Source organism: Tachysurus vachellii, chromosome 21 (genome assembly GCF_030014155.1).
Source record: "Tachysurus vachellii isolate PV-2020 chromosome 21, HZAU_Pvac_v1, whole genome shotgun sequence".
In the NCBI taxonomy this organism is placed as follows: domain Eukaryota; kingdom Metazoa; phylum Chordata; class Actinopteri; order Siluriformes; family Bagridae; genus Tachysurus; species Tachysurus vachellii.
Window position 1 is genome coordinate 493,683 of NC_083480.1, and position 19,370 is coordinate 513,052.

At 40.5% G+C, this 19,370-nt stretch overlaps 2 protein-coding genes and 1 long non-coding RNA gene across 6 annotated transcripts in view; 2 read left to right on the top strand and 1 right to left on the bottom strand.

Annotated features, from left to right (window-relative positions):
* The window catches only part of LOC132863895 (NACHT, LRR and PYD domains-containing protein 3-like), a 373,784-nt gene that overhangs the window by 270,068 nt on the left and 84,346 nt on the right, over positions 1-19,370 (bottom strand). The window lies entirely within an intron of this gene.
* Positions 1-19,370, top strand: part of LOC132863894 (NACHT, LRR and PYD domains-containing protein 12-like) — a 164,975-nt gene that overhangs the window by 118,533 nt on the left and 27,072 nt on the right. The gene's annotated exons all lie outside the window — the stretch shown is intronic.
* LOC132863907 (uncharacterized) lies at positions 15,843-16,860 on the top strand. Its single transcript, XR_009650162.1, has 3 exons — positions 15,843-15,964; positions 16,112-16,640; positions 16,721-16,860. It is a non-coding gene; the product is annotated as an uncharacterized LOC132863907 (long non-coding RNA).

Below are 19,370 nucleotides of genomic sequence, written 5' to 3' on the forward strand. Positions count from 1 at the left end.
GCAGAGTCTCCGGTCAGAGAGATCTTCAACTCCCACCTCCGGCAGAGCTTCAACCAGATCCCGAGGGAGGTTGGAGACATTGAGTCTGAGTGGACCATGTTCTCCACCTCCATTGTCGACGCGGCCGCGCGGAGCTGTGGCCGTAAGGTCTCCGGTGCCTGTCGTGGCGGCAATCCCCGAACCCGGGGGTGGACCCCGGAAGTAAGGGATGCCGTCAAGCTGAAGAAGGAGTCCTATCGAGCCTGGTTGGCTCGGGGGACTCCGGAGGCAGCTGATAGGTACCGGAGGGCCAAGCGAGCTTCAGCCCGGGTGGTTGCAGAGGCAAAAACTCGGGTCTGGGAGGAGTTCGGTGAGACCATGGAAAAGGACTATCGGTTGGCCTCGAAGAAATTCTGGCAAACCGTCCAGCGCCTCAGGAGGGGGAAGCAGTGCCCTGCTCACACTGTTTATAGTGGGAGTGGGAATCTGCTGACTTCGACTGGGGACATTCTCGGACGGTGGAAGGAGTACTTCGAGGATCTCCTCAACCCCACCGACATGTCTTCCACTGAGGAAGCAGAGGCAGAGGGCTCAGTTGAGGACTCGTCGATCCCCCAAGCTGAGGTCACTGAGGTGGTTGAGAAGCTCCTCAGTGGCAAGGCACCGGGGGTGGATGAGATCCGCCCTGAGTACCTCAAGTCTCTGGATGTTGTGGGGCTGTCTTGGTTGACACGCCTCTGCAACATCGCGTGGCGTCTGGGGACAGTTCCTCTGGACTGGCAGACTGGGTTGGTGGTCCCTCTGTTTAAGAAGGGGGACCGGAGGGTGTGCTCCAACTATAGGGGGATCACACTCCTCAGCCTCCCCGGAAAAGTCTATGCCAGGGTACTGGAGAGGAGAATCCGGCCAATAGTCGAACCTCGGATTCAGGAGGAACAATGCGGGTTTCGCCCCGGTCGTGGAACACTGGACCATTTCTATACCCTCACCAGGTTGCTGGAGGGTTCATGGGAGTTTGCCCAACCAGTCCACATGTGCTTTGTGGATCTGGAGAAGGCATTCGACCGTGTCCCTCGTGGTCGCATTGCCGGCAGTAAGTCAGACTTGTTCCCGGTGCATGTTGGACTCTGGCAGGGCTGCCCTTTGTCACCGGTTCTGTTCATTATTTATATGGACAGGATTTCTAGGCGCAGCCGGGGGCCGGAGGGAGTCCAGTTTGGGGACCACGTGATTTCGTCTCTGCTTTTTGCAGATGATGTTGTCCTGTTGGCTTCTTCAAATCAGGACCTTCAGAGTGCACTGGGACGGTTTGCAGCTGAGTATGAAGCGGCGGGGATGAGTATCAGCACCTCCAAGTCCGAGGCCATGGTTCTCAGCCGGAAAAGGGTGGCTTGCCCCCTTCAGGTTGGTGGAAAGCCCCTGCCTCAAGTGGAAGAGTTTAAGTATCTTGGGGTCTTGTTCACGAGTGAGGGAAGGATGGAGCGGGAGATCGACAGGCGGATCGGTGTATCTTCTGCAGTGATGCGGTCGATATACCAGTCTGTTGTGGTGAAGAAAGAGCTGAGCCGCAAGGCAAAGCTCTCTATTTACCAGTCGATCTACGTTCCTACCCTCACCTATGGTCATGAGCTTTGGGTCATGACCGAAAGGACAAGATCCCGGATACAGGCGGCCGAAATGAGTTTCCTCCGCAGGGTGGCTGGGCGCTCCCTTAGAGATAGGGTGAGGAGCTCGGTCACTCGGGAGGAGCTCAGAGTAGAGCCGCTGCTCCTCCACATCGAGAGGGGTCAGCTGAGGTGGCTCGGGCATCTGTTCCGGATGCCTCCTGGACGCCTCCCTGGGGAGGTGTTCCGGGCATGTCCAACCGGGAGGAGGCCCCAGGGAAGACCTAGAACACGCTGGAGGGACTATGTCTCTCGGCTGGCCTGGGAACGCCTCGGTATTCCCCCGGAGGAGCTGGAGGAAGTGTCTGGGGAGAGGGAAGTCTGGGTGTCCCTGCTTCGACTGCTGCCCCTGCGACCCGGCCCCGGATAAGCGGTAGAAGATGGATGGATGGATGGATATATATATATATATATATATATATATATATAGCAATTTGTCCTCTAGGTCCAAGTTCCTGTCCATGTTTTTTGCCTCTTAAATACCACAAAGCATTCCAAGAAGACAGGCTTATGTTATGGCTGAGCTGTAGATTTAGAATCTTTTAGTACTGAAAGTTGACTTAAAGGCAGTATTTTTGTATAATAATAATAATAATAATAATAATAATAATAATAATAATAATAATAATAATAATAACAATGATAATAATAATTATTGTTATTATTATCATTGTTATTATTATTATTATTAACTTTCAGAACTAAAAGATTCTAAATCAACACGTAGCGTCATTTTTCAACTTGCAGGGGTTCCCATAGACTTCTGTGGATCTCTGAACCGGAACCTGCGGCGTTGAAATGTGACATGTTGGGAATCAGACTGCAGTCCGTTTTGTGTTATGAACGGGATCGGGACTACGATAAATAAGAATAAAAAAAATAGCTTGCTATAAATTAATTATGGTAGGGCTACTCAATCCAGATCATGTTTTTATTCACACCTCTAAAACTGCCTCTTTCTCACCAACTACCTGCATGTCTTCCCTCACCACGTTTGTTTATTTATTTATTAGGGCTTGGCGCTGACGTCATTGTATGGAGATCCCATGCTCCATTGCGATTTTCCACTCGGTAAGTAGAACAGTTCATTAATATAATTGGGAACAATATCTATAATTTTTGGAACAAAAACTGTTCAATCAGGTGAAGAAGTTGTGTTTAGAAGCTGTAGAAGTGAAAGGTAGCAGTTTCGTGATGCAGTAAATCACAGCAGACATTATAAAAATAGAACTTGCTGCACCAAATGTGTAGTAGGTAGGCTAATATAGCTAATTACATTCAAGTTTGTTTATTTATTTTTCCACATTTAATCATGCAAGGAAATAGAGGAGATTGTATGATATTTGGAAATTGTGTGTTTTAAGTTACCAAACTGGCAGTAGCACTTTAATACCTTATTAATATTAATTAATTTAATAGCCATTTAGAAATGTTCAGATGAGGAACAGTGTTGCCAGATTGGTGTGTTTTCTGCTAATTGTTCACAAATCCACACAAAAAACTCTAGTAAATACACAAATCTTAGCAATAACAATACAAATTAATTTTGACAATTAATTAATGAAAAAAAAACAACAATACTGTGGAGCATCACATATTTACAATACATTCATTCATTCATCTTCTACCGCTTATCCGAACTACCTCGGGTCACGGGGAGCCTGTGCCTATCTCAGGCGTCATCGGGCATCAAGGCAGGATACACCCTGGACGGAGTGCCAACCCATCGCAGGGCACACACACACACTCTCATTCACTCACGCAATCACACACTAGGGACAATTTTCCAGAGATGCCAATCAACCTACCATGCATGTCTTTGGACCGGGGGAGGAAACCGGAGTACCCGGAGGAAACCCCCGAGACATGGGGAGAACATGCAATCTCCACACACACAAGGTGGAGGCGGGAATCGAACCCCGACCCTGGAGGTGTGAGGCGAACGTGCTAACCACTAAGCCACCGTGCCCCCCTATATTTACAATATGATAAAGCAAATTAAGTGTTCTTGTCTAAAGAAGGTTAGGTTGTGACTATGTTGTAAACTATTTTCCATGTCTGTCATTTGGCACATCAGAAATATCAAAATCCCACCTGTCTAATCCCATTTCATCCCACATAGTACAATTTAAAACCACCACAAACTGCCCAATCTGCCAACACTGATGAAGAAAATAATGATAAAAATGTAAGGTGTTCAATTCTGAATTCTAAATCTTTCTTTTTTGTCTCATTAGGTCTTTTAGATTTGCCAGCTTCGAACATCCCTCTATTATTTTAATCCCCTCATCACACACAAACACACAATAGCAAAAGGCACTTTTAAGAGACACGTCTGTCTTGTTATCCTGCTCTCTCTCTCTCTCTCTCTCTCTCTCTCTCTCACTCACCCTCTCACTCACCCTCTCTCTCTGTCTCTTTCTCTCTCACTGTTTACATCTGTTGTTGTTGTTGTTGTTGTTGTTGTTGTATCTGTTCGTCTTTCTGTATTTTCTGTTTCTGCCCCTCACCATGAGTGATTCAGAACTACAAGAACAGTTTATGCTGCTGGATAACCTGGTGGTTGAGCATCAAGAAATCAATGATGAGCTCCAAAGTCTTGATGACTTACTTCAAGAGCTGCAGGGAGAGCAGGAAGCAGCACCAGTAAAAACACTTGAACCAAGGGTACATTGGAGAAAGAGAGACAGTAATGGAAACCTTGTCTATGCAAGACCAAGATCAAGCAGGAATCAGTCAAACGAGGGTCAGTATAATTTTTCATTCAAGATATATTGAACATCTGGATTGTTTAGGCACTTATGAATGTATCAAACAAGGAATATGATGGAAACAATCAAACCAGAAGCACTGATTTTTAACATGAAAATAAATTGTATTTGTGTAAAGAAGTATAAACTTCACTAAATGATTGGTCTTGGTAAGGTTTGTTTGAAGCAGTTTGTTCTGAGTGTGTTGTCAGCGGCCAACCAGCTTTTTTTATGATCTGCTTCTACAGCAAGCATTTTTTTTGCTTTATATATATATATATATATATATATATATATATATATATATATATATATATATATATATATATATATATACATATATGTATGTGTGTGTGTGTGTGTGTGTGTGTGTGTGTACACGGCTGTGGCACGAGAAAATGTGGTAACACACATCTGCCAACTGTGTGGAATCAATCCAGCTGCTGTCCGGTGTTGTGACTGTTGACCACGCCCCTTCTTTTGTGCTGAATGTGATGTCATCATGCACACCAGACATGTTCTCCATAACCGAGATGCCATGACTCCTGGATTCTACCAGCCATTGCCTCTAAGGCGCTTTCCCATTGTGGTAAGTTCTTGTTTGTGTCTGGACAACATAAATATCATTCTAGGAATTGTTAGTCCTCATAAGCTTTACTATTTAAATATGCCTTTTTGTCTCTTGTTGTTTGATATTGAATTTATGTGTACACTTCATGTCAGTCAGCTTTTTGAGCATCTCTGTATACTTTTTCAGCAATGTACTTCAATACCGTAGAATCGTTCCAATGTTATATTACTCAGTCAATCCAAATGAGCTTAATTCAGCTTTGATCTTGTTCAGTGCACCATGTACCTGTGGAGGTTCCTGACAAAATTTGCGGTTGTTCACCAGAGTCATTGAGGGTCAGCCCAGGGAAGACTGTTGCTGTGATCACAATGAATGGTAAGTGTGTGAAGATAAAAATCTATACATGCTCATGATCACAGCAACGGTATTGAAGTACATTGTAAGATCTACACATGACTTTTGAGTAATGTTTAACAAGTATACAAAGTCATGTAAAAAAAGGTTGAAATAATCCTTTAATAATGTAAAAAGGTTTACATTAAAGTGGAAATGTTTTTGATTTTTTCAGGACGATATGATCTAAACATGCCTGAGTTGAGTTGTGAGGCATGCCAAGCCACTTGGGCTGCTGGAGTGGTCGAGTTAAATCAAAGTGACTACTGGCCTGCGACCCTTAACTTTGCCACAATTTATGCCACAGATGTCTTTTTTTCATTTGAAGAAATGAAGATGGCAGCACCAGGACTGTCCTGCCAAGCTTTTTCAAGAATGCTGGATCAGCGAACTGTCCGCTTTGGTCGTGTGAGTATTACATTTATTTATCCTACAGTATTGGTTCTTTCTGTATTCTGGGTTGAAAGGTGTTTGATGCTAATGCATTTGTTTTACATTATTATCTGTTGGTTTCCTTACTTTTAATAGACTGGCAAGATCTCCACAGACAGTTTTCAGAAAAGCTTTTTTGAGTGGGAGGCTTTGAGGTGGACAAAATCTGCAAGGAAGAGCCTTTCATCTGTCCTGCATGCACCGCAGATATTCTGGCAGTTTCAGTAGATGGAAACCGCAAGCTTTACCGTTTCAAGAATGCAGCTAGGTATACCAAAACTGTGTATAATGTCACACTGTTGAAACAATATTAATAAGAAAAAATATCCATTTAATGTGCACACTAAAGTTAAATTAGATTACAATGTATCATTAACTTTTGTGTACCTGTTCGTTTTTTTTTTGTTCGTATTTTATTGTATAAATCTGAAGAACAGGCCATATTTGAAGACGTCTTTATAGCTAAGGATGAAGATGTGACAAGATTTGTGGACTACATTCACAAGGCATCCAAACATGTACTGTAAAATCACAGATGATTAGACTTTATACAGGAGCACAATTGCCTCCAACTACAAATTTTCTATATTATAGATCAGTGGAAGAGGTGTTTGTGGAGGGGAGTGGTCAGCAGCCACTAGCCACCTCCCAAAGATCTGCTAGCAAGGTAGACGAGGAGGGACTGGAGCTTGCGGTGTGTCGGCATGGAGTGCTACTCTGTGCGTTAAATATGTACAGGGGGGAAATTTTTGCTTATCCCCCGTACCTGCAAAAATGGCTGGCTAGTAGGCAAATCACCTTTTTTTGTATGGATGTGACCTGCAAATATTGGCCTTACCTCCAAAGAATTGCAAAAAGCTGCCCAGAGCTCCAGCACCTTCTTAACATGAAGCCCTTTCTTTCGGTATTCCATGCCAAAGCCCATGATTTTAAGTGCGAAGTAGGTGAACTTTGCTATGAGATTAATAAAATCTGCAAATGAATATCAAAACTTTCTCAGCATTATTGTCACAACCGGGGATGGAAGGAGACAGACCCGTACGCAGGATAGCTTCAAATGAAGGGGGTTTAATAAATAAAGAAGACATAGACAAAAATGACGATAAATGAAACAATACAACTGACGACATTTAACAGGGACTAGACATGACGAGGGGTACACGCAACTAATGATCCGCGCTGCATTCAGCAACGCGGCTAACTTAAATACAATTAAGACAATGACAACATTAGGAACAGGTGAAGAAACAGGGAGGAGCAGACGAAGGCGGGGCAGACACGTGACAACAACAACAGCACATGGCCAAAAGTCCGGGCTGAATCATGACAATTATATTATTATTTTTCATTCCTAATCAGGTAAAATGGAGTGGAGCATATCAGGATGGGGCTGGTTTAACACTAGGAGAAGAGGTGGAACAGTGCAATGCTTTCCTCTCCAGGATTGCAGTGACCACAAAACACATGTCTAAAGCAGGTAAAATGACCTTCTACTGCACTTGTTACATCATTACAGGGGGAATATGGTAACATGATATTTTCTGTGTTTGCAGGACACACAGACATGCTGACTCTCATGGCCATGCGCTGGAATCAACAAAAGTTCAACAATTTGGCCACCGCACTGAGCCGCCGATATCAGAAGGTAAGATAGAATCAGTAGAATTAGTTTTAGATGCTCAGTAACGAATGACATTAATTTTTGAAGCTGTACAGGGTTATTCAAAACGAATGAACCGATATCATTGCTTCAGTTCTCAAGCATTGTCATGGAATGAGTCAGTGACCGTGAGTTATCTAAGTTGATTGTGAATATAATACTTGTGACTTGGCTGGAGTTTTCTTTTTTAATTAACCCTGTATTTTGAAGATTTGTTTGTTTTTATACTATCTGTGATTTCTTGTCATTTCAGACCACGAAAGCTCTGCAAAGCCAGTTGCAAAACCTAGAGTGCATGAAGGTCGAACTGACAGTGACAGAGAGCCAATTGAAAGACTGGGTCAATGATGTAAAGGAGTGGGCAGACAGTGAGGAAATGACTAGTGTGTGTGTATACTGTGTATATTTATGTTACTAGTAATACATTTAGTTGTAATTAATTGTAATTGTTACTCTTGTTGTAATTTCTTCTCAGCAACAACAACAACCACCACAAGTGATGTTGATGCTTTGGCCAGCAGAATTGAGGTGCTGGTGGCGAGTATCAAGAGGCGTTCCCAGCATCTCTATAAAGATACAGATGGCAACAAAGGTCGTGCCAGGATCCGCCGCAAGATCAGGGAAGAGAAGGGGATCCTGACATCGGTTGTGGAGAAATACAACATAATGGTTCCAAAAACAGAAACTCTGTGCTTGGAAACCATTTTGTCTGGTGAGACAGCTTGGCCATGGCAGCTAACACACAGTGGTATGTACACTAGTCTGACAATTCTTTTACATAATGACACATCAGCCACAATGCCACAAATGTCAATCTGCAACCCCATATGACGTAATTTTTTCTCATGCATTCCAGACACTGTTGATTTAAGGACAAAAAGAAAGGCATTCGACATCATCATGTCACTAAGGCGACTTCAAGAGGAGCAGAAAATTGTTGTTGCAGAGATGAATCAACATTGGAAATATCTTTCAACTCGTGCAGAGACCCTCCGAGAACTGTCCTGCTTGTTTGCCAGTGAGAGTCTGAAAAGTAAGAATTTGTAATATATGGCACAAACATAAGCATAAACAAAGGGCTGCAGCATTTTTTTTTCTGGATAATGAACTTAAAACACAGTTCCAGTTCCATAGCTGAGAAAGAATGTTATAAGTTAAGTTATTTCAGCCATCACAACTGTAAGCTTATCTTTATTTTACTGTTAGTAAGAGTCTGACTGTTTTGACTAGTGCATATTCCTATAACTACATAGGACATGTCCTGTCTAATCATTAAAGTAAAAAGCCCTAATAAACATACACAACAATGATGATTTTTTTATAAGGTTTCTAATGGAGGGTTAATGTTATTTTGTTTTTCTTTTTAAGATTCACAATGTGACCAAAGTGAGGAAGGTTTAAAAGGACTGCAGAGCATCATCCACAGAAAGCAACATAAAATCAGAGATATGAGGGTGCAAGCAAGAGACTGTTACCTGCATGTTTTGTCTGGAGCTGAGAACATCAACTTTTTAAACAAATCGTGAGCTGATGACTATGACAGTGACAGTGACTTTGAAAATTCTGATGATGAACTGTAATGTAAAAACCTTTTTTTTCTTGACAGTGAACCAGTGACCTTAACCATGAATCTAAAGTGTGTAATAAAATCAGCTTTTTGTCATTTTATAAATATAACCAAAGTGTAGTCTTTTTTTATACATATAAATACAAGCAGTCAGTGATGGAAATGAAGTGCGTTATTGTAAGGCTGTACAGTAAGTACTGTACTGTATTGTACTAAAGTATAGATTTCAGGTACTTGTACTCTAGATGATTTGTTACTTCTCATGGCTCTTTGTAGTTGTAAAGTACTAGGCTGCAAAATACTTTTTACTGAACTTATAAAATACGACATTTTGGTATGAATAAAACTACTCAGTAGTTTACTCATATAGAATAAATACAGCCAAAAGAATTAGTTAATATGCCAAGAAAAAAAATATTTGCCAACAAAGATTTATAACTCGTTGTACAGTAATACAGTTGTCTATAAAATAGTTCAAAATGACCTCCACCAACTACAACACTAAATAATCATGAGTTTAATGAGTAATAATAATCAAAGGAAATTTGAGTCTTATTGGAAATATGAAGAGTTCAGGTGCAAAAGCCTCTAATCCATTTGGAATTTTTTTTTTAATATAAAATGAGCATTTTTCTTAGGTGCCAATGTTTATGTTCAGATGATTCACTTTAATGGCAATAAAAATAACCTATTTCATGCCATTAAAATGGAATTTATGGACAGAACAAAGGAGCCTGAGAAAATGGCCATTTCAGAAGAAAATTTAAACACCACTTACAGGCTTTTGCATCTAAACACTTTAAATGAAATTTTAGGTCTTCATCCCTGGGCTGAGGAAAAACAACTGTGGCCACATGCCTGTGTTCTATATTAGGGTACTGTATAACAGTTGAAACCTGTTTATAGACATGGAATAAGCAGCTTATAATAAGGACGAACACACTCTTAAACCTTGTGAAAAGCCTTCCCAGAAGAGTTGAAGCTGTTGTAGCTGCAAAGTTTGGGCCAACATCATATTAAATCCTATAGATTAAGAATCGGATGTTACTCAAGTTCATTTGCATGTGAAGGCAGACGAGTGAATGCTTTTGAATATAGCGTATATAAACAGTTTGTAAAAATAAAAGGTGTTTTAAAAAGTGTTCTAAGTAAAATACCACATTTTAACCTGGCTCTCAAATATATACTGTAAAAGGTTTGCACAATGAACACCTATTACAGTACAATAACGATTACAGTACACCAATGCCAAAAATCTTACCTTTTCTTCCCTTCTTCACATATGAGCCCTCCTGACTCAAGGACTGGGAGGTGGAAGATGGAGCAGTTGGAGGACAAGACTGTGGAAGGGAGAGATCTGTGGTGATAAAAGATGGAGGAGAGACAGTGGTGGAAGAAGGTGCCAGTGAACCGATTAAGGTTTTTGTCCTTTTCCTCCTCTGTTGCAAAGACCTAGAACATGGCAGTGAAGGTGGAGGAAAAGAAGAGTGTGAAGTTAGAACAGCTGAGGAACTAGTAGAGGAGCTAGGAGAGAGAGAATTTGGAGAACATGGGGAAGAAACAAGGTTGAGTGTATATAGAGTCTCGGACTTCTTTGTAAGGCTTTCCGGCTGCTCCACGGTGAGGCTCTCCGACTGCTCCACCTTGAGGATCACCGGCTGCTTCACCGTGAGGCTCTCCGAATGCTCCACGATGAGGATCACCGGCTGCTCCACCGTGAGGCTCTCCGACTGCTCCACCGTGAGGCTCTCCGACTGCTCCACCGTGAGGCTCTCCGACTGCTCCACCGTGAGGCTCTCCGACTGCTCCACTGTGAGGCTCTCTGACTGCTCCACCGTGAGGCTCTCCGACTGCTCCACCGTGAGGCTCTCCGACTGCTCCACCGTGAGGCTCTCCGACTCCAAAATGGAACTGTTGCACTGCTCCTGACTGGGGCTTTTGTGCTGCTTTGCTATGGGGATGTCATTGTCCAGCTGCTGTGCTGTGGAGGTTGCTTTAATACAAGTTTACATTAATTTCATATCTGTACATATCAACAAACAAAAAACATGTATTTTAAATACTAATTATTATTTCTGGACAAAAATCTTGCTCCTACCCTTAGTCAAGATAAATTCATACGCTGTCCTCATCTTATTTAAAAAATTTCTTGTGACAGGAGTGGGGAGCAGATGGGTGATTATGTCTGCAACCCACCTATTTGAATTCTTTTTATCTTGTTTGCCAATAAATAAAATAGGCTTGTAACCCACTGCCTCAAGTTTCCGCACCTGAAATGAACAAAAGCAGTTAAGCATTACACATACACATTAGTTAAACCCACTGCATTATTAAGTGCATTCATTCTGTATAAAACAATTTTATTTTAAGGTCATTCAATGGAGTGCAATGCAAGAAAATGAGCCTTAATCAGTTTCATAAAGTTTATTATTTGAGAAAAGAGAACATTTGACTTGAGAAAAAGTGTAACCATTGCCAACATGACTGATTCATTATTTGACAGAGAACACAACTTATTGTTTCTCTTTAACACAACTTAAACATAAAGATAAGTTTTATTTCATACAAAGAAGACTAAGTTAAATAGGTTTATGAAGGCCACATCATACTGGTACTAGACTATAATATTCACTATATGACAAACATAGGCACTTTAAATAAGTGAAAAACTAGAATTTTTACTTACCGCAATACGGGCAGAATCAATTAATGCCCAGCATTTCTGCTTTTCATGAAGACTGTCCCCACTGCCTATCCAATGACACCACTTTGTCTTTTATTTTTTGTTTAGTGGACAGACTTTTAAAGCAGACATGACAAGTTTTCCTGCTTGCCTGATTGGGAGTCTGGCAAGATGGGCAGGGCCTGAATTTTGGCCTAGTCATAATTTGACAAGAAATATACAGAAATATACACAGAAAGATACAGAAAGATAGACAGATATGACATCTACAGATGTAAACAGTGAGAGAGAGAGAGCAGGGGAGAGAGAGAGAGAGAGAGAGAGAGAGAGAGAGAGAGAGAGAGCAGGTTAACAAGACAGACGTGGCTCTTAAAAGTGCCTTTTGCTATTGTGTGTGTGTGTGTGTGTGTGGTGGGGGGATTAAAATAAAAGAGGAATGTTTGAAGCTGGCAAATCTGAAGGACCTGATGAGAGAAAAAAAAAGATTTAGAATTCAGAATTGAAAACCTTACATTTTTACCAATTTTTTCTTCATCAGTGTTGGCAGATGACCTACACCCTAACCCTAGATGACCTACACCAGGGGTCACCAACCTTTTTGAAACTGAGAGCTGCTTCTTGGGTACCGATTAATGTGAAGGGTTAGCAGTTTGATACACCCAGTTTTCAGTTTGATCTGAAATAACAAATTTGTTCAATTTTCCTTTTATTATATGTAATTATTAATAATCATCAATGTGAAGACACTGATCATGTTAATAATTTCTCATAATAATTATCAACAATGATTTAACAAAGTAGGAAACAGATATTTTTTAAAAAAGCAGGCTACTCATGGGGTCCTTGCGGACTACCTGCTGCCTGCGGGCACCATGTTGGTGACCCCTGAACACCCTAACCCTAACCCTAGATGACTAACCCTAACACAACCTTCTTTAGACAAGAACACTTAATTTGCTTTATCACATTGTAAATATGTGATGCTCCACAGTATTGTTGTTTTTTTTCATTAATTAATTGTCAAAATTAATTTGTATTGTTATTGCTAAGATTTGTGTATTTACTAGAGTTTTTTGTGTGGATTTGTGAACAATTAGTAGAAAACACACCAATCTGGCAACACTGTTCCTCATCTGAACATTTATAAATGGCTAAGGTATTAAAGTGCTACTGCCAGTTTGGTAACTTAAAACACACAATTTCCAAATATCAAACAATCTCCTCTATTTCCTTGCATGATTAAATGTGGAAAAATAAATAAACAAACTTGAATGTAATTAGCTATATTAGCCTACCTACTACACATTTGGTGCAGCAAGTTCTATTTTTATAATGTCTGCTGTGATTTACTGCATCACGAAACTGCTACCTTTCACTTCTACAGCTTCTAAACACAACTTCTTCACCTGATTGAACAGTTTTTGTTCCAAAAATTATAGGTATTGTTCCCAATTATATTAATGAACTGTTCTACTTACCGAGTGGAAAATCGCAATGGAGCATGGGATCTCCATACAATGACGTCAGCGCCACTGATGAATTTATAAACAAATAATAAAAAAGTCCTAATAAATAAATAAATAAATAAATAAATAAATAAGTCCTAATAAATAAATAAATAAATAAATAAACAAACAAACGTGGTGAGGGAAGACATGCAGGTAGTTGGTGAGAAAGAGGCAGTTTTAGAGGCGTGAATAAAAACATGACCTGGATTGAGTAGCCCTGCCATAATTAATTTATAGCAAGCTATTTTTTTTATTCTTATTTATCGTAGTCCCGATCCCGTTCATAACACAAAACGGACTGCAGTCTGATTCCCAACACGTCACATTTCAACGCCGCAGGTTCCGGTTCAGAGATCTACAGAAGTCTATGGGAACCCCTGCACGTTGAAAAATGACGCTAAAGGGATACCCAGTGCGTCAAAATGTGACTCCAGGGGATCCTGACCAAACGTCCACATGTGACGAGTTGGGAGTGAGAACGTGTTGCAACGAGCTGCCGTAGTCAAGGCGACATCTAGGTGTAGATATCTATGGTGCTATATGCGTTGGCCTCAGTTTCACTGCAGGCTGGTGGACGCATGCGCTTTGCGGTCCTCCCTGTAAACAACTCTGTGTGTATCAGAGTGGGAGGAGCCGCTACCCCAGTTAACTCTGTGTGTATCAGAGTGGGAGGAGCCGCTGCCCCGTTTAACTCTGTGTGTATCAGAGTGGGAGGAGCCGCTGCTTCATTTAACGCTGTGTGTATCAGAGTGGGAGGAGCCGCTGCTTCATTTAACGCTGTGTGTATCAGAGTGGGAGGAGCCGCTACCCCGTTTAACTCTGTGTGTATCAGAGTGGGAGGAGCCGCTGCCCCGTTTAACTCTGTGTGTATCAGAGTGGGAGGAGCCGCTACCCCGTTTAACTCTGTGTGTATCAGAGTGGGAGGAGCCGCTGCTTCATTTAACGCTGTGTGTATCAGAGTGGGAGGAGCCGCTACCCCGTTTATCTCTGTGTGTATCAGAGTGGGAGGAGCCGCTGCCCCGTTTAACTCTGTGTGTATCAGAGTGGGAGGAGCCGCTGCCCCGTTTGATCTGATGATTTCTCCTTATTAACAGATTAAAAGTGCCAGATCTCATCGCTGAGTGGTTGTCTGGTTCTTGAGGGTGAAGGTGTCCGTTCCAGACATGCTACACAGACCACCACACATGAGTGGGTTTGTTATCAGAGGGCAGCTATCAGACTGTCATCTGTTCTCCTGCTCCATCACTTAATTAGAAAAAAGAGCCACAAAAGCCACAAAAAACTGCACATAAACCAACATAAAAACAAAGACAAAATACTCAGCAGCATCACCACACAGGGGCTATAGAAACAGTGAGCAATTAATGTAATAAGTTTAGATTTTATGAATACATGAAGTAAAAATAGCAATGTTAATAAATAGATAAATAAGTGCAATGTCAAAATATCATACAACTCAATTAATAAAATTATGGTATGTTATGTAAAGGACTGCTATCTACCAAAATGTTTCAAAAGACTGACTGTAATTTTGTCATTGTTTAATATCAACTAGTTTTAAATCTCTGCTTCCCCCTATTTTGTGAAATTAAATGGTCTTTTTATGAATTTCAGGACACATCATCAGTAGTGCACCTCAGATTCACAAGGTGTTTCAGCCTTTAGTCACTATACACCCTCCTCTGAGGCGGCCAGCCGCAGGTCGATCAAGCTTCGGCTTGTGTCCCATGTCCAATCAGAAGTTTATTATTTCTAAAGCTAAGTATCTACTCTGTAATAATTGATTTATTGAACTATTTACCTATTTTATCGATTTATTAAATGTCTACCATTTGCTCCTATAAGATGAGAGTGGACGTGAAGGAGAGCAGAGTGGGAGAGAGCGTGAAGGGTGGGGTAACGGTGACCCCTACTGACCGAAATTGTGAACAGCTAATTTTGCTCTACATCTCATAAACTGTCATTTACAAAAAAACAGTTGTCTATCTTTTATAGTTTTAAAGTTATTAAATAAAGATATAAAAATCACTATTCCTGTGATTCCATGGGATCTGCCTAATTTGCATAAATGTACAGAACTGTCCTATCGTATTGTAGCTGTTTAGATTTGTGCTTTTGAGTGAATAAAATTAAGAATTATGGTCCTAAGTTGCATTTGGTCTAGGATTAGGTTTGTGATCTAGGTTAGGTTCTAGGTTTTAGGCTTAAAGGTGGGGTGTACAATGTTTGAGAAATGCTTCAGAAATCCGAATCAGGCCGACAGACAAAACAAACGTATAGCCAATGAGCAGAAAGGGGCGTGTCTTGTCAATATGGGCGGAGAGAGTGTTCAACGTGCATGTGTGACATTAGCAGAAAGCGATTTTAACATTGACATGGAGGATAAAAACAAAGAAAGAAAGAGAAGAAAGGCTTACGATAAGGCAAGAAGTAGGACGTGTTAATATAGGATCAGCTTTCCAGCGCTGGAGAGAACTGAAGGAGCAGGAAGGCCTGTGATGGGACGCCGAGGCGCTTTTTTCCTTCTCGATAGGTGAGTAACGTTGGTTTTGCTTTGTTACACAGAACTAATATATGCCTTTGTCCTTTACATGATTATGCTTGTGTGTCATTTTTGCTTGTTTGTTTATCTGCAATCGTATTGTTCTTCCCTTCAGCTATGATAAAGACACATTTCTGTCCACACCCTATAAGCCTGGTGCGTCTAAACCTCGGTTTATCGGTTTCAAGCGTCAGCTCACAAAGTGTGTCCAACAAGTAAGATCATTTGTTTATTTACTTTGTTTACTGTTTTGTGATCAATATAACCATCTCGTCATAATCGTAATATGTTCGTTAGTTAGTCGGTCCGTCATGATCATGCTATCAATTTGTTCACTGGAACCGTATTTGTGTTTTTCATAGAAGAAGTAGAAGAGCTTGATGAGACCACCCTGTCTGCCTCAGAATTGATGGAAGCAAGGTGTAGAAAAAAGACAACAGTGCATAAACAACATTACTTATTGCTATCATAAAGAATGACTTGAAAACACTTTTTTTACTTGTTTACGTTTCCCTAAAACAACCTTGTACATGTGTCGAAAATGGCTATTAAAATCTATTTTTTTTACAGTAATTGTTCATTTGTAGCATTATATAAGCTACCTGCTACTTTTCTCTTGTTTTTGTTTTCAGTATGTCATCACTAAATCTGAATGAGGAAACAGTCAGTGTGGATGACTTCAGTGACATCCAAAATGCTACGCAAGTTACACTGTGTATATTTTTATGTCATGCATCCAAGCACAGTTTATGTACCAGTTTTAATATATTATATGTTTGGTGTAGCATTGACTGGGAGGATCCAACATGGTATCTGGATGAGGACGAGGGCCAATGTGTCACTGAGACACTGATAGTGATGATCCAGATTACAATCCACACTTTTGTGTCGGTACGTCTGTATGTTTCTTGCATTTGGTCAGGTGATGAAATCCAACTTTTTTTTATCTAAAATCTTATTTCTGTCAACAGAGCTGGTGGGGCTATTACATCACAGAAAGCACTTGATGATATTCCTGAGAGGAGCATAGAAAAAAACAGTTCCTGACATAGCAGATCTGGATGACGATGCTGCAGCTGCAGACTTGCCACCTTTTCCTGACCAAATCAAAGTTGTCTGTGAGGATGACCTTCTCAGTGTTCCAGCATCGATTGCATACCATAGCAGCTTGCAACAGCTTGTTCAGTATCTCTAAATACCTGTCAACACATGTAAGACACTAGAACAACACACCGGACAATATTGTGGAGTATCAAAACCATTTGACATTGCAATACGGTCAAGGGGCACTGCTGCCATCATTGGATGGGTAAAATTCTCTTTATAAGTCACTGTGTGTGGAAGTGGACTTCTCAACCCTCCATGAAGTTTGGGATGAATGCAGGAGGCTTTCTTCTCTCTTCAAATATCCTTCTGTCAGGCAACAACTACACAAAAGTCGCACTGCTGTTCAAATTCCTGAACATAAGGATACAGGACCACTTCTGCGTTGATTCAATTAAAAGTTCTGGGATAATAAAAGAGAAGAAACCATTAACCAGCTTCAGTCTAAAGACAGTGTTGTTCTGTTTTAACATCATTATGTTTCTTTGTTTATTACATTTACTTTCCTAATGATTTCACAATAAATGCATTCCATGAGTTGTGTCACACTAAGGATTGGTGACTGTTTGCTGTTGAGCAATATACAGCACATTTATCATCTGCATTTAAAAAAAATCTGTCCACACAGGTGATGGTCGGATGGACAGTCCTGGATTTTGTGCTCAATATTGTACTTATTCAGCCATGGAGAGTGACACAAAGAAAATCATCTACATAACAAACATTGACAAGAGGGAGACTGCACAAAATTCAGTTATCATGGAAAAGGAAGGTTTTCTCAGAACATTTCATACCCTATAACACGAGGTCAAGCTGACGGAAACCTGCACTGATTTCAGCAATTTTTAGTTAAGTACTTATAATATACAGCTATCAATGATGCATTAACACACCAAAACATATCACTGGGTTACAATTTGATTGCAATTTACAATTATGCTTGTTTTCAAATGCTCAGCATTTATTGTTTTGATTTCAGATCCAGACAAGGGACAATTGAGAAATACAGGAATACATCATTCCCTCGATGTGTGGCATGGTACCAAAAACCTCTCTAAATGAACACTCGCAGTAAGTAATGAGAAAATTTTAAAAGCTTTGTGTGTGTGTGTGTGTGTGTTTTGTGTGTTTTTATATCTGTCTGTGTGCTCTGTTTTTTTTTTGATGTTTACTTTCAGGCAAGTCAGCAAAAGCAGCGCTCAATTCTATTGCAGTGGAGTAAAGACATCTGTAATCACTTCTGGTACTGCTGTAGGATGGCTGACAACTATGACCAATTCTTTGTAAGTGTAAAACATAATATGATTATGATACCCAGTCATTTTGAAGGGAAATAAGGATGCAGAATCTATTATACATTCCCCTTTTTTTTCTTTGTAGGACATGTGGATTGGGCTCCTCCATCATGTTACTGGTGAGCATTCATGGGCACTTGGTAGCTGCCATCAATGTCCCCTTACTGAGATCAGGGACAAGAATTGGATTGAGTCCAACTCTGTAGCCCATCAGAAGCTTAGGGAATTAATTCTGGATGTACGATGGCTCAAGGACATCCCCAAGTATCTGCATTTCAGGTGTGTAAGCACATGCTTTCACCAGCTATGTTGCTCAACACTACAGTCTGTTCTTCAATTTAACATAATCATCTTTACTTTGTCAATTTTTTACAGATCAACTGCTGAACTTGAGTCATTCCACAACCACATAGTGATGTACGCCAGTAAACGCTTCTGCTTTATGCCCGCTGTGTACAATGCACACATCTTACTTGCAGTACTTGACTACTGCCACCACATCAACAGATTGCCCAAAAAAAAAAAAAAAAACACATGGCAAAAATCAGTAAGATGCCCAAGTACTTTTACGTGCAGCAATGTGATAACTGATGTTTTTTAACATGCTACTGATTGAAATTGTATTACTACAGTTGTATTTCTGTTTCTTCTTTCTGAAATAATCTGACCTGTTTTAGAAAACACTCTCTCTGAAGGCACAGATGTAGCTACTATGCAAAGTCTCATTTTCATAACAGCAGTTAACCCTTCATATACTGCCTGCCTTGCTTTCCACCAGGCCAGTGGGTCTTCATTTCTTGGAATCAAGGTCTCTGCAAGATACCCTCTGTTTTCCTTTCCTGCATTCCTATGCAAATTAGGAGCACCGAGTCAACTTGACCTTGTCTGTTTTGATTGCTTATAAAAAAATGAAGTGTATATATGATAGCCTTTTTTTTTCAACTTTTTAGTCTAACTTATTTGCAACATATTAACATATATTTTGCAAAAAATTTTGTAATATTTGGTATTATAAACCTCATTAATATGCAAAAATGGCTCATTTTCTAGTAAAAAATTATTTTCACTATAGAGGCACAAAAGTTGATGCACAATTACAGGCTGGTATAATTCAAAGCCAGGACATTGTTTTGAAACCATTTTGACCATTTTTAATGTCAGAAAATAATAAAACCTGTTTTCCCAGGTCAAATTGTCTTGAATGTGTATAAATCAAAAATTA